General features: G+C 42.6%; 1 protein-coding gene and 1 long non-coding RNA gene across 2 annotated transcripts in view; one reads left to right on the top strand and one right to left on the bottom strand.

Moving 5' to 3' along the window:
• Positions 1 to 10937: 10937 nt before the first annotated feature.
• LOC125960403 (uncharacterized) lies at positions 10938 to 11503 on the bottom strand. Its single transcript, XR_007470008.1, has 2 exons — positions 11357 to 11503; positions 10938 to 11240 (listed from the first exon to the last, which is right to left on the bottom strand). It is a non-coding gene; the product is annotated as an uncharacterized LOC125960403 (long non-coding RNA).
• Position 11504: 1 nt separating this feature from the next.
• Positions 11505 to 14062, top strand: part of RPAP3 (RNA polymerase II associated protein 3) — a 41753-nt gene continuing 39195 nt past the window's right edge. The window contains exon 1 of the mRNA XM_033436486.2: positions 11505 to 11610. The gene's annotated coding sequence lies outside the window, so the exon portion shown is untranslated. The remainder of the gene's footprint in view (positions 11611 to 14062) is intronic.

Here is a 14062-nt window from a genome sequence, read left to right as displayed (position 1 = left end):
TCATGTGAGTAGGGTGTAGGTAAGGCAGGGACTGGTTGAACAGGGATGTACAGAGAGCAAGAGAACAGCCATCTTGGGTGGCCTGATCATACAACAATCAAAAAGAAATGCTAGAGATAAAAAACACTGTAATAGAAATGAAGAATACCTTTGATGGGCTTATTAGTAGACTGGACTGCTGAGGAAAGAATCTCTGTACCTGAGGATAGTTCGATAGGTACAGAAAAACCAAAAGGCAAAGAGAACAAAGACTAAGAAAAACAGAACATTCCAAGTACTGTGGGACAACAACAAAAGGTGTAACATATACATAATGGGAATACCGGGAGAAGAAGGAGCAAAAGGAACAGAAGAGATATATATTTTTTATTTTTATTTTTTTAGAAGGACATTTATTTATTTATTTATTTATGGCTGCATTGGGTCTTCGTTGCTGTGCGCGTGGGCTTTCTCTAGTTGCGTTGAGCGGGGGCTACTCTTTGTCACGGTGCGGGGGCTTCTTGTTGCGGTGGCCTCTCGTGTTGCGGAGCACGGGCTCTAAGCACGCGGGCTTCAGTAGCTGTGGCGCACAGACTTAGTTGCTCCGTGGCATATGGGATCTTCCCAGACCAGGGCTTGAACCCGTTTCCCCTACATTGGCAGGCGAATTCTTTTTTTAAATAATTAATTAATTAATTTTGGCTGCGTTGGGTTTTCATTGCTGGGCGGGGGCTTTCTCTAGTTGTGGCGAGCGGGGGCCACTCTTCGTGCGGTACACAGGCTTCTCATTGCGGTGGCTTCTCTTGTTGCAGAGCACAGGCTCTAGGTGTGTGGGCTTCAGTAGTTGTGGCACATGGTCTCAGTAGTTGTGGCATGCGGGCCCTAGAGTGCAGGCTCAGTAGTTGTGACGCACTAGCTTAGTTGCTCCGTGTCATGTGGGATCTTCCTGGATCTTCCCACCGCAATGAGAAGCCCACGCACGGCAGCAAAGAGTAGCCCCTGTTCACTGCAACTAGAGATAGCCCACGTGCAGCAACGAAGACCCAATGCAGCCAAAAAAAAACAAAAAAAAGACAGAGATTGTCAGGGTTAATCAAAAAACAAGACCCAACTATACACTGTCTACAAGAAACCCACTTTAAATATAAAGACATGTACAGATTAAAAGGAAATGGATAGAGAAATATACCATGCTAATACTAATCAAAAGAAAGCAGGAGTAGCTATGTGAATTTCTGACACAGCCGACTTCAGAGCAAGCAAAGTTATCACAGATAAAGAAGGGCATTGCGTAACGATAAAGGAGTCAATTCTCCAAGAAGCCATAACAATTCTAAACTGTATACACCTAACAACAGAGCATCAACTACATGAGGCAAAAACTGATAGAACTGAAAGGAGAAATACATGAATCTATTATCATAGTTGGATATTTCAATATCCTTCTCTCAAAAATGGACAGATCTGGCAATAAAAAAGCAGTAAGGACATAGTTGAACTCGACAACACCACTGATCAACTGAATATAATTGACATCTATAGATTACTTCATCCAACAACACAGCATACACATTTTTCTCAAGTTCATATAGATCATCCACCAAGACAGGCCACATTCTGGGCCATAAAACACACCTTAACAAATTTAAAAGAATAGAAACCATACAATGTCTGCTTTCAGACCACAATTAGCAAACTGAATCCAAAACAATATAAAAAGAATTATACACCACCGACCAAGTGGGACTGATTCCAGGTCTGCAAGGCTGGTTAAACATTCAAAAATCAATTAATGTAACCCAGTACATCCACAGTCTAAAAAAGAAAAATCACGTGATCACATCAGTAGATGTAGAAAAAGCCTATGACAAAATTCAACACCCATTCATGATAAAAACTCTCAGTAAATTAGGAATAGATGGGAGATTTCTCAACTTGATAAAGACTATCTACAAAATAACCTAGAGCTAACATCACACTTAATCGTGAGAAACTCAAAGGTTCCTGCTAAGATCAGGTACAATGCAAAGATGATCCCTTTCACAATTCTTTTTCAACATTGTACCCCAAGTGCTTGCTAATACCATAACGCAAGAGAAGGAAATAAAAGATATACAGATTGGGATGGAAGACATAAAACTGTCTTTATTCACAAATAACATGATCATCTATGTAGAAAATCTGAAAGAATCAATGAAAAAGCTCCTGGAACTAACAAGCAATTATAGTAAGATTGCAAGATACAAGGTTAATATACTGAAGTCATTGCTTTTCTATATACCACAATGAACAAGTGGAATTTGACATTAAAAACATAATACCATTTACATTAGCCCCTCAAAAATGAAATACTTATGTATAAATCTAAAAAAATATACACAAGACCTATATGAGGAAAACTACAAAACCCTGATGAACAAAGTCAAAGAACAATGAAATAAATAGAAAGATATTTCATGTTCATGGATTGGAAGACTCAATACTAAAGGTGTCAGTTCTTCGCAACTTGATCTACATATTCAGTGAAATCCCAATCAAAATTCCAGCAAGTTATTTTGTGGATATCAACACGCTAATTCTAAAGTGTATATGGCATGGCAAAAGACCTAGAAGAGCCAATAAAATATTGAAGAAGAATAAAGGAGGACTATATTACCCAACTTTAAGACTTACTATAAAGCTATGTTATCAGGACAGTGTGGTGTTGGTGAAAGAACAGACAAGTAGATCAATGGAATAGAATAGTGAGCCCAGAAATAGACACCCCTAAATATAGTCAACAATCTTTGACAAAGGAGCCAAGGCAGTGCAACGGAGTTAAGGTAATCTTTTCAATTTTTCAACCTTTTCAACCTGTCAATGATGTTAGACCAACTGGACATTCACATGCAAAAAAATCTAAATATAGACCTTATATCCTTCACTAAAATTAACTTAAAATGGATCATAGACCTAAATGGAAAACACAAAACTATAAAACTCCTAGAAGATAACATAAGAAAAAAACCTACATGACTTGGGGTCTGGTAATGCTTTTTTATATATTTTTTATTTTTATTTTTTTTGCGGCACACGGGCCTCTCACTGTTGTGGCCTCGCCCGCTGCGGAGCACAGGCTCCGGACGCGCAGGCTCAGCGGCCATGGCTCATGGGCCCAGCCGTTCCGCGGCATGTGGGATCTTCTCGGACCGGGGCATGAACCCGTGTCCCCTGCATCAGCAGGCGGACTCTCAACCACTGTGCCACCAGGGAAGCCCTATTTTTTATTTTTAAAAATATTTATTTTTTGGCTGCGTTGGGTCTTCGCTGCTGCACATGGGCTTTTTCTAGCTGCGGCGAGCGGGGGCTACTCTTTGTTGTGGTGCACGGGCTTCTCACCGTGGCTTCTCTTGTTACGGAGCACGGGCTTTAGGCACGCGGGCTTCAGCACTTGCAGCACACGGGCTCAGTAGTTGCGGCACGTGGGCCCTAGAGCACAGGGGCTTCTGCAGTTGCGGTGCGTGGGCTCAGTATTTGTTGCTCACAGGCTCTAGAGTGCAGGCTCAGCAGTTGTGGCACACAGGCTTAGTTGCTCCGCGACCTGTGGGATCTTCCCAGACCAGGGATCAAACCTGTGTCCCCTGCATTGGCAGGTGGATTCTTAACCACTGTGCCACCAGGGAAGTCCCTGGTAATGCTTTTTTAGGTACAACATCAAAGGCAAAATCCGTGAAAGAAAAAATTGATAACCTATACTTCATTAACACTAAAAACTTCTGCTAGAATAAAAACCATATGATCATCTCAGTAGATGCAGAGAAAGCTTTTGATAAAATTCAATATCCATTTATGATCAAAACTCTCCAGAAAGTGGGCATAGAGGGAACGTATCTCAACATAATAAAGGCCATCTATGACAAACCCACAGCTAACATCATACTCAGTGGTGAAAAACTAAAAGCATTCCCTCTAAGATCAGGAACAAGTCAAGGATGCCCACTCTCGCCACTTTTATTTAACAAAGTTTTGGAAGTCCTAGCCACAGCAATCAGAGAAGAAAAAGAAATAAAAGGAATCCAAATTGGAAAGGAAGGAGTAAAACTGTCACTGTTTGCAGATGACATGATACTATATTTAGAAAATCCTAAAGATGTCACCAGAAAACTACTAGAGCTCATCAATGAATTTGGTAAAGTTGCAGGTTATAAAATTATAACACAGAAATCTCTTGCATTTCTATACACTAACACAACTATCAGAAAGAGAAATTAAGGAAACAACCCCATTTACAATCACATCAAAAAGAATAAAATACCTAGGAATAAACCAACCTAAGGAGGCAAAAGACTTGTACGCTGAAAACTATAGGACGCTGATGAAAGAAACTGAAGATGACACAAACAGATGGAAAGATATGCCGTGTTCTTGGATTGGAAGACTCACTGCTGTGAAAATGACCATACTACCCAAGGAAATCTACAGATACAATGAAATCCCTATCAAATTACCAACGGCAATTTTCACAGAACTGGAACAAACAATTTTAAAATCTGTATGGAAACACAGATGATCCCAAATAGCCAAAACAATCTGCAGAAAGAATTGAGCGAGAGGAAACATGCTTCCTGACTTCATACTATACTACAAGGTACAGTAATCAAAACAGTATGGTACTCAGGACTTCCCTGGCAGTGCAGAGGTTAAGACTCCGTGCTTCTATTGCAGGGGGCATGGGTGTGATCCCTGGTCAGGAAACTAAGATCCTGCATGATGTGTGGTGCAGCCAAAAAACACACACACACACACACACACACACAAAATAACCCAGTATGGTACTGGTACAAAAACAGACACACAGATCAATGGCAAAGGATAGAAAGCCCAGAAATGAACGCATGCACTTATGGTCAATTAATCTATGACAAAGGAGGCAAGAATATACAGTGGAGAAAGGACAGTCTCTTCAATAAGTGGTGCTGGGAAAACTGGACAGCTACGTGTAAAAGAATGAAATTAGAACATTCTCTAACAGCATATACAAAAATAAACTCAAAATGGATTAAAGACCTAAATGTAAGACCGGATACTATAAAACTCCTAGAGGGGGCTTCCCTGGTGGCGCAGTGGTTGGGAGTCCGCCTGCCGATGCAGGGGACACGGGCTCGTGCCCCGGTCCGGGAAGATCCCACTTGCCGTGGAGTGGCTGGGCCCGTGAGCCATGGCCGCTGGGCCTGCACGTCCGGAGCCTGTGCTCCGCAACGGGAGAGGCCACAACAGTGAGAGGCCCGCGTACCGCAAAACAAAAACAAAAACAAAACAAACAAACAAAAAAACCCAAAAAACTCCTACAGGAAAACATAGGCAGAACACTCTTTGACATAAATTGCAGGAATAGTTTTTTTTTTTTTTTTTTTTTTTTTTGCGGTACGCGGGCCTCTCACTGGTGTGGCTTCTCCCGTTGCGGAGCACAGGCTCCGGATGCGCAGGCTCAGCAGCCATGGCTCACGGAAGAGCGGCATGTGGGATCCTCCCGGACCAGGGCACGAGCCCGTGTCTCCTGCATCGGCAGGCGGACTCTCAACCACTGCGCCACCAGGGAAACCCGCAGGAATAGTTTTTTGAATCCATCTTCTAAAGTAATGGAAACAAAAGCAAAAATAAACAAATGGGACCTAATTAAACTTAAAAGCTTTTGCACAGCAAAGGAAACCATAATCAAAACAAAAAGACAACACACAGAATGGGAGAAAATATTTGCAAATGATGCAACCAAAGAGGGATTAATTTCCAAAATATACAAACAGCTTATACAGCTCAATATAAAACAAACAAACAACAGAATCAGAAAATGTGTAGAAGACCTAAACAGACAGTAGGGAACCCTCCTACACTGTTGGTGGGAATGCAAATTGGTATAGCCACTATGGAAAACAGTACAGAGGTTCCTTAACTAACTAAAAACAGAGTTACCATATGATCCAGCAATCCTACTCCTGGGCATATATCCGGAAAAGACGGAGACTCTAATTTGAAAAGATGTACCCCAATGTTCACAGCAGCACTATTTACAATAGCCAAGCCATGGAAGCAACCTAAATGTCCATCAACAGATGAATGGGTAAAGAAGATGTGATACACACACACACACACACACACACACACACACACAATGGAATATCACTTAGCCATAAAAAGGAACGAAATAATGTCATTTGCAACATGGATGGACCTAGAGATTATCATACTAAGTGAAGTAAGTCAGACAGAGAAAGACAAATATCATATGATATCACTTAAATGTGAAATCTAAAAAAATGATACAAATGAACGTACTTACAAAAGAGAAATAGACTCACAGACATAGAAAACAACTTATGGTTACCAAAGGGCGAAGAGTGGGGAGGGATAAATTAGGAGTTTGGGTTTAACAGATATGCACCACTATATATAAAACAGATAAACAAGAACCTATTGTATAGCACAGGGAACTACTGGGTTGGCCAGAGTCTGTTTGATTTTTTTCTGTACGATGGCTCTAGTAGTGCTTGTCTTTAACTTCATTCGAAACAATTTTGTTAGATTGTATTGTGACAGCATATCAGCATGCATTAAAAAAAAACTTATCAAAAATGGTGAATTTTTGTGTAGCCATTTTAATACTGAAGTTGGAAGAAAAACAGCAACATTTTCAGCATATTATGCTTTATTATTTCAAGAAAGGTAAAAACGCAACTGAAATGCACAAAAGATTTGTGCAGCGTATGGAGAAGGTGCTGTGACTGATTGAACGTGTTGAAAGTGGTTTGCAAAGTTTCATGCTGGAGATTTCTCGCTGTATGGTGCTCCACCGTCAGGTAGACCAGTTGATGTTGATAGCGATCAAATTGAGACATTAATTGAGAACAATCAACGTGGCTATACCACATGGGAGATAGTCGACCTACTCAAAATACCCAAATCAAGTGTTGAAAATCATTTGCACCAGCTTGGTTATATTCATAGCTTTGATGTTTGGGTTCCACGTAAGTTAAGCGAAAAAAATCTTCTTGACCATATTTCCACATGCGATTCTCTACTTAAACATAATGAAAACGTTCCAGTTTTAAAACAAATTGTGATGGGTGATGAAAAGTGGATACTGTACAATAATGTGTAATGGAAGAGATCGTGGGGCAAGTGAAATGAACCATCACCAACCACACCAAAGGCCAATCTTCATCCAAAGAAGGTGATGCTGTGTATATGGTGGAATTGGAAGGGAGTCCTCTATTATGAGCTCCTTCCAGAAAAACCAAACCATTAATTCCAACAAGTACTGCTCCCAATTATATATATAACTGAATCACTTTGCTGTACACCTGAAACATTGTAAATTAACTATACTTCAAGTAAAAAAAAAATTCTGCTCTGGGAAAGACAATATCAAGGGAATTAGCAGACAAGCCACAAATAGGGAGAAAATATTTGCAAAAATATTTGATAAAGACCATTATCCAAAATATAAAAAGGATGCTTGAAACTACGAAAAGTAAACAACCAATTAAAGAATGGGACCTTAACAGACATCAACCATCAATAGACCAAAGAAGATCTACAGATGGCAAATAAGCATATGAAAAGATGCTCCACCTCTATGTCATCAGGGAAGTGCAAATTAAAACAAGACACCATTACACACTTGTTAGAATGGCCAAAATCTGGAACACTGACACCACCAAATGCTGGTAAGGATATGGAGCAATAGATAGGGTGGAAAAGCAAACCAGTATAGCCACTCTGGAAGACAGTTTGATTTTGTAACAAAACTAAGCATATTCTTACCATATAATCCAGCAATTGCACTCCTTCATAATTACACTCCTTCATAATTACACCCCCAAAGGAACTGAAAACTTCTGTCCACACAAAACTCTACAAATGGATGTTTTTAGCAGTTTCATTCATCATGGCTCAAACTTGGAAGCAACCAAGGTGTCCTTTGGCAGGTGCATGGATAAACTGTGGTACGTCGAACAATGGAATATAATTCACAGCTAAAAAGAAATGGGCTATCAAGCCATGTAAAGACATGGAGGAATCTGAAGCTCATATTACGAAGTGAAAAAAGCCAAACTGAGAAGGTTCCATACCGTATAATTTCAACTATGTGACATTGCGGAAAGGGCAAATCTATGGAGACAGTAAAAATAATCAATGGCTGCTGGGGGTGAGCGTGGAGGGGGAGAGATGAATATGCAGAGCACAGAGGATTTTTAGGGCAGTGAAAATACTCTGTACGGTATTATAATGATAGATATATAGCCATTAGTCATTTGTCCAAACCCACTGTACAACACCAAGAGTGAACCCTTAGTTAAATTATGGATTCTGGGTGACTATGATGTGTCAATGTAGGTTCATACCTGGTAAAAAAATGTACCATTCTGGCAAGTGATGTTGATAAAGGGGGAAGGCTATGTATATCTTGGGGTAGGGGGTGTATGGGAAATCTCTGTACCCTTATCTTAATTTTATTGTAAACCAAAACTGCTCTCAGAAAATAAAGTCTTTAAAAAAAAAAAAAAAGAACGGAAGGAGCATTGCACATAGACTCTGAGGGGATACATGGAGACTGGTGGTCCCCAACCTTGGTAACCAGCCCCCTTGACCACGTACACAGGGAACATAAGGACACCTCTGGATGCAGCTTCTGTGGTTGCAGAGGCTGACCAAACTGAGGGAGGAGGAGTGCCAGAGAGATACAAGGAGACTTCTCACCTGTAAACAGATTATTTAGGCCACAGGTGCTAGGAAAATGACAGGTATGGAGTAGTGCCTCAGGTAAGTTACAGAGTGCAGATTTAAGAAATAGGGCCACTCTTACCCTTCCTCAAGGGAGGTCACAGTCAAATGAGCCAGACAGGGAGTAGTAGAACAGGCAGTCACAGGTGCCAGGTCTGAAGTCAGACTGCCCAGGTACCTCACCAGGCTCTGTCATTTGCTGGCTGTATGGGCAAATTTCGTAATTATTCAGGCCAGCGTCCTTATCAGTAAAATGGGGATAATATTACCATTGCTGTGAGATGAGGAATGTAAAATAACATGCTTATTTCTTATTACAATTCTTACTTGTCTTCCTTATTATACAGATTTCATTTTGCATTAGGAGAGGCAGTTTACCTTCCCTGCTATCAACCTTAACCTTTATCTCCTGGTGCCCAGTACTTGTGCTTCTTAGAGACATCTTCAGAGGTCTTCCAGACAGTCAAGTGGGAGACAGGGAGAGATGTAGGAGAGAGTTATTAAATCCCCAGGTCTGGACCTTAGCTTTACAGGAGGGAGAGACAGGAAATAACATTTGTTGAGCTCCTACCATGTCCCAAGCTGTGCTAAGTAGGCCATCTACATACATTTTCTTACTCCAGTAGGTATTTTTATCTTCTCCATTTTAATTTTAATTTACATTAAGCCTCAGTGTACAGATTACATTCAGATTACATTTTCAGTAAGTGGAAGAATCAGCATTGCAGAATTCAACCTTCTTCCTCAGGTTATAGTGAGCCTGGATTTCTAGCAGTAACAACTCATTCATTCACTATTCTTTTGACAAATAATTAAGGCCTTTGATAGAGGTTACCGGTTGCCCCTCAGTATCTGCTCCCTTCCTCTCCTTCCTTATTTACTGAATTCTTGTTTTTAGATGAGCACGTGACTGCCAATAATAAAAAACCCTCAACCTCCTTTGCAGAGGGAAGGCTGCCATTACAGGCATAGTTTTTTGTAGGACAGTGGGAGCCTCAGGATTAGGTGATGGTGGCCATCAAGACCATCTGACTAACTCCTCTCACTTTGATTTTGTACTCACCAAGCAACAACTGATTATTATGTGAAGAGAGAGAGAGAGAGAGAGAAAGATGTGAGAGGGTCTATGAGTTTTTACTAGAACAGCCAGCTGGCCCCCTTCTCTCTCATCTCAGTTGACTCTGCCAGAATTAATTTTTAAACATAGACTTGCTTTGGGACTTCCCTGGTGGTCCAGTGGTTAAGACTCTGCACTTCCACTGCAGGGAGCACAGGTTCCACCCCCAGTCGGGGAACTAAGATCCAGCAGGCCCTGCAGTGTGGTAAAAACAAAACAAAACAAAACCAAACCCATAAAAACCCCAACAGAGTTGCTTTTGTTAAGAACATCTATAAATCAATATCTGTTTTAAAATTATTTATTATTAGATTAATTTTAAAACACACACAAAAAAACCCTTAAAAGTCAGTTTTCTGTCCGCCAACACAAAAAACGAATCATTCCCTTAGTAAATATTTTGGTGACAGTTAATGATTTGACTACTATGAGTTTAAAATACAAAGATACCAAATAATTATACAGTGGGAAAGATGTGCTGATGACTTTGTAAGGCAGGTCCCCAGGGTGGTTTTTCACTGATCCTTACCTGGATTAGTGGGTCCCAGCCTCAACTGCATGGCTATATCTTGTGCTTTTAAAAAAATCAGGATGCCCAGGCTGTGCTAATTAAATCACAATCTCTGGGGAGAGGTCCTAGAAATCAGTATTTCTTTTCCCCACACTCCCAAGGTGATTCCAAAGTTCAGTCAAGCTTGAGAGCCACTAATCTGAATTTTTGGTCTAATGTCTAAGATCACAGAGCTATTTTAAATGGAAAGGTTTGTTTGTTTCTGTTTGTTTTTTTAGGATTTTAAAATTACTTTTGTTTTACAGTTTTAGAGTTGCCATGAAAAATGAGAGAAAGTTCACTCATACAGGAAGCAGAAGCACAATATTAAAAGCTTCATATTCTTTTTTTCTTTGTGGCCAGGGAAATCTAAAGACAGACCTTAATACCGACACACATCCAAGAAAGACTCAGAAATAGATATTTAGAAAAGGAAAGAGTTTACTTGCAAAGGTGCAAGGTAGGCAGACTGAGAAACTGGTTTGCCGAATACAAGAACTTAAAGAAAAAAAAAACTACTACAAAAATTGCTAGAGTTACTAGTTTACATAGCCTGTTTATGGTAGACAAACAGTAACTTTCTCACATGATTATCATACAAAGGTTGTAAAATACCATTACACACAGCAAGGCAAATATTAAAACTGAGGGGAGGGCTTCCCTGGTGGCGCAGTGGTTGAGAGTCCGCCTGCCGATGCAGGGTACACGGGTTCGTGCCCCGGTCCGGGAAGATCCCACACGCCGCGGAGCGGCTGGGCCCGTGAGCCATGGCCGCTCAGCCTGCGCGTCCGGAGCCTGTGCTCCCCAACGGGAGAGGCCACAGCAGTGAGATGCCTGCGTACCGCAAAAAAAAAAAAAAAAAAACCTGAGGGGAATCCAAGGAATTGTTCAAGGCGTTATTATTTGGGGAATCAGAACAAGTCAGGATGATCCTGCAGTTTTTGGATTACCTAGTGTGAAGTTTGGTCATACCGGAAGCAGGCAAAGCAGCAGATTTTGCTTTAACACACCTGTCAACGCTCTAGGCTGGTTCTACCCGGAAGAGGGCACAGTGTATCTGACCTTCTGCGCACGCTCCGACCCGGCTCCAGGGGGCGGGGCGAGGGCACGCGGGGACTTGTGGGAAAGCCCAGGAAGGCGGGGCCCGGCGTGAGTCATAGCGGGCGGGAAGCTGCGGCAGTGGGGACGGTAACAGCACGTTAAGGTGAGCCGGCTTTGCGGTTATCACCGGCTGCAGCAGCGAGGAGGCTTTTGGGGTCGCCCTGCGGGAGGAGGGGTGCAGCCGTGGGTCCCGGGTGAGGCCGAGAGGGCAAGGGCGGACGGCAGGGCCCGGCGTTGGGGCGGCGCGGCGGTGTCTAGGGTAGAGGCGCACCGGGGAGCTCGTTCCGGGAGGGGCTCGCCCCGAGCAGCCCGGGCCTGGACGGACAGCCTTGCTGTCGGTCTCTCCACCCCGGCTGCCCGGATTATTGGGCGATTTGCGGTGGTCGGGACCTTAGATCCACCCTCCCCAGGGGACCTCGGTGGGGCCGCCCCCTTTTGGCGTGGGTGTGCAATGCTCGCCCGGATATTGGGTATGAAAGTGATACCCCAGGCGCTGGAACTTTCTGGTTGCCTGCCTGGACGCAGGTTCCGTGGGAGCAGAGGTGATAGGTGAAATGGAAAAGGTTTCTTCCCCCCCCCCGCAACGTATCTCAGTGGCTTGCTGCGCTTTTATTCACATTTTTTTTTTTTTTTTTTTTTTTTTTTGCAATACGCGGGCCTCTCACTATTGTGGCCTCTCCCGTTGCGGAGCACAGGCTCCGGACGCGCAGGCCCAGCGGCCATGGCTCACGGGCCCAGCCGCTCCGCGGCATGTGGGATCTTCCCGGACCGGGGCACGAACCCGCGTCTCCTGCATCGGCGGGTGGACCCTCAACCACTGCGCCACCAAGGAAGCCCTTATTCACATTTTTGAGTCCTTTGGCAAAACATTGTACTAGCTTTGTTTTTTAATGAGATATACGTATGTGATCAAACATGGGCACTGCCTGAAAGAAGCTTAAATTTAGTTTACTTTCTGACGCAAGGCTGGGGGGTCAGAAGACCTATATGCGGTTGCAAACATCTGTTCCTCCTCCTAAACGAATCCCTTTTCTAATCTCTTCTCTCTCTCCCATCCTAAGCAACCCCCACCCCCTTGTCCCCCCCCCGTACACACTTAAGCTTTGAATTCCCTCCCACCTTTTTGGGGACCTTGCCGCATCACGCATCCCCTTTCCTGTATTTTCCTTTACCTTGTTCCTCAATTACCCCCCATACTCGTGGGCAATTTTAGGTTATGAAAGGCAAAATTATGCTAATCCCCATATAATCTCATTTACTCAGCTCATTTTATTTCTCTCCTTAAAAAAAATCCCATTAAAACTAAATAATCTTTATATGACTAAATATAATGCACTTTATTTCCTCCATGTGACTTCTGTGGCCGTTGACACTGCTAACTTTCCGTCTTCTTGAACTAAAACTTCTCTTCTGTGACAGTACTCCAAGTTTTCCTCCCAGCTCTCTAGATGCCACTGCCTGATTTTTACTGTGTTGGCATTTCTTCCTTGGTTTGTTCCCTAGATATGTGTTCGTCAGGCTTCCCCCAGCGCCCCCCCCCATTGTCACAGTAATTAAACATATCCAAATCTCATGATTGTAGCTTCTACCTTTATGCTAGTGACACCCAAATTTATATTTCTAGCCCTCTGTAACTACATACTGGCTATGTCCTGATGTCCCATAAGAACTCAGTCACCTTATCCCAAACTGAAAAAAATCTGTCTTTACACATGTTCTGCAATCCTGAAACCTCTTTTCCTTTTAAAATTGTGATTCCTGACTCAGAGTGGTACCACTAATCTTACCAGGCTCCCAAACCAGAAATCTAAGCCTTTGAGTCCTTCTCTGCTCACCAACTCCTCAGTCTAATGAGTCATCGTGTCCCTTTTATTTTACCACCTTAATGTTTCCCACAGCTTTCAGACTGTAGGTCAGATCTCATGGCCTGGCATTTCCTGATCTGTCCCGTATTTGCCTTCTTATTCTCCCTCCCAGTCCCTCATTCTCCTGGCCCACTCCTCCACATTAATCACTTGGCTGGCCCCTTTTGAAACATGGCTAAATTTCAGCACCTCTGGGGACTCCTTCCTTGAACCTGCCACCCTACTGTCTGATTTATACCTGCCCTTTGTGGTCAGCCCCATTAGCATCTGCATGTACCGCTAGCACAGTGGTTCTCAACCAGGGGATATTTGAAAATGTCCGGAGACATTTTTGGTTGTTACAGTCCAGAGGGAAGGGAGTAATACTGGCAACTAGTTAGTAGAGGCCAGGGATGCTGCCAACCATCCTACAATGCACAGGACGGCCAACCCACAACAAAGAATTATCTGGCCCAAAATCTCAGTAGTCCCAAGGTTGAGAAACCCTGCCTAGCATAATATTTTGTTACTCAGTACTTCGATTATTTTCTTTTCTCCTCCACTAGAGAAGGGGCCTTGTCTTGTTTTTGCATCCCTAAATCTTGATACAGGGCCTTTCACATAGCCAAAGTTCAATAAATGTTGAAAGAAAAAAGAGTAAAGGAGGTAATTAGGCTAAACTTATAAACTCTAGAGATGAGCAGCCAATCT

Source organism: Orcinus orca, chromosome 11 (assembly GCF_937001465.1).
Source record: "Orcinus orca chromosome 11, mOrcOrc1.1, whole genome shotgun sequence".
NCBI lineage: Eukaryota > Metazoa > Chordata > Mammalia > Artiodactyla > Delphinidae > Orcinus > Orcinus orca.
This window is presented reverse-complemented; position numbering and strand designations above follow the sequence as displayed.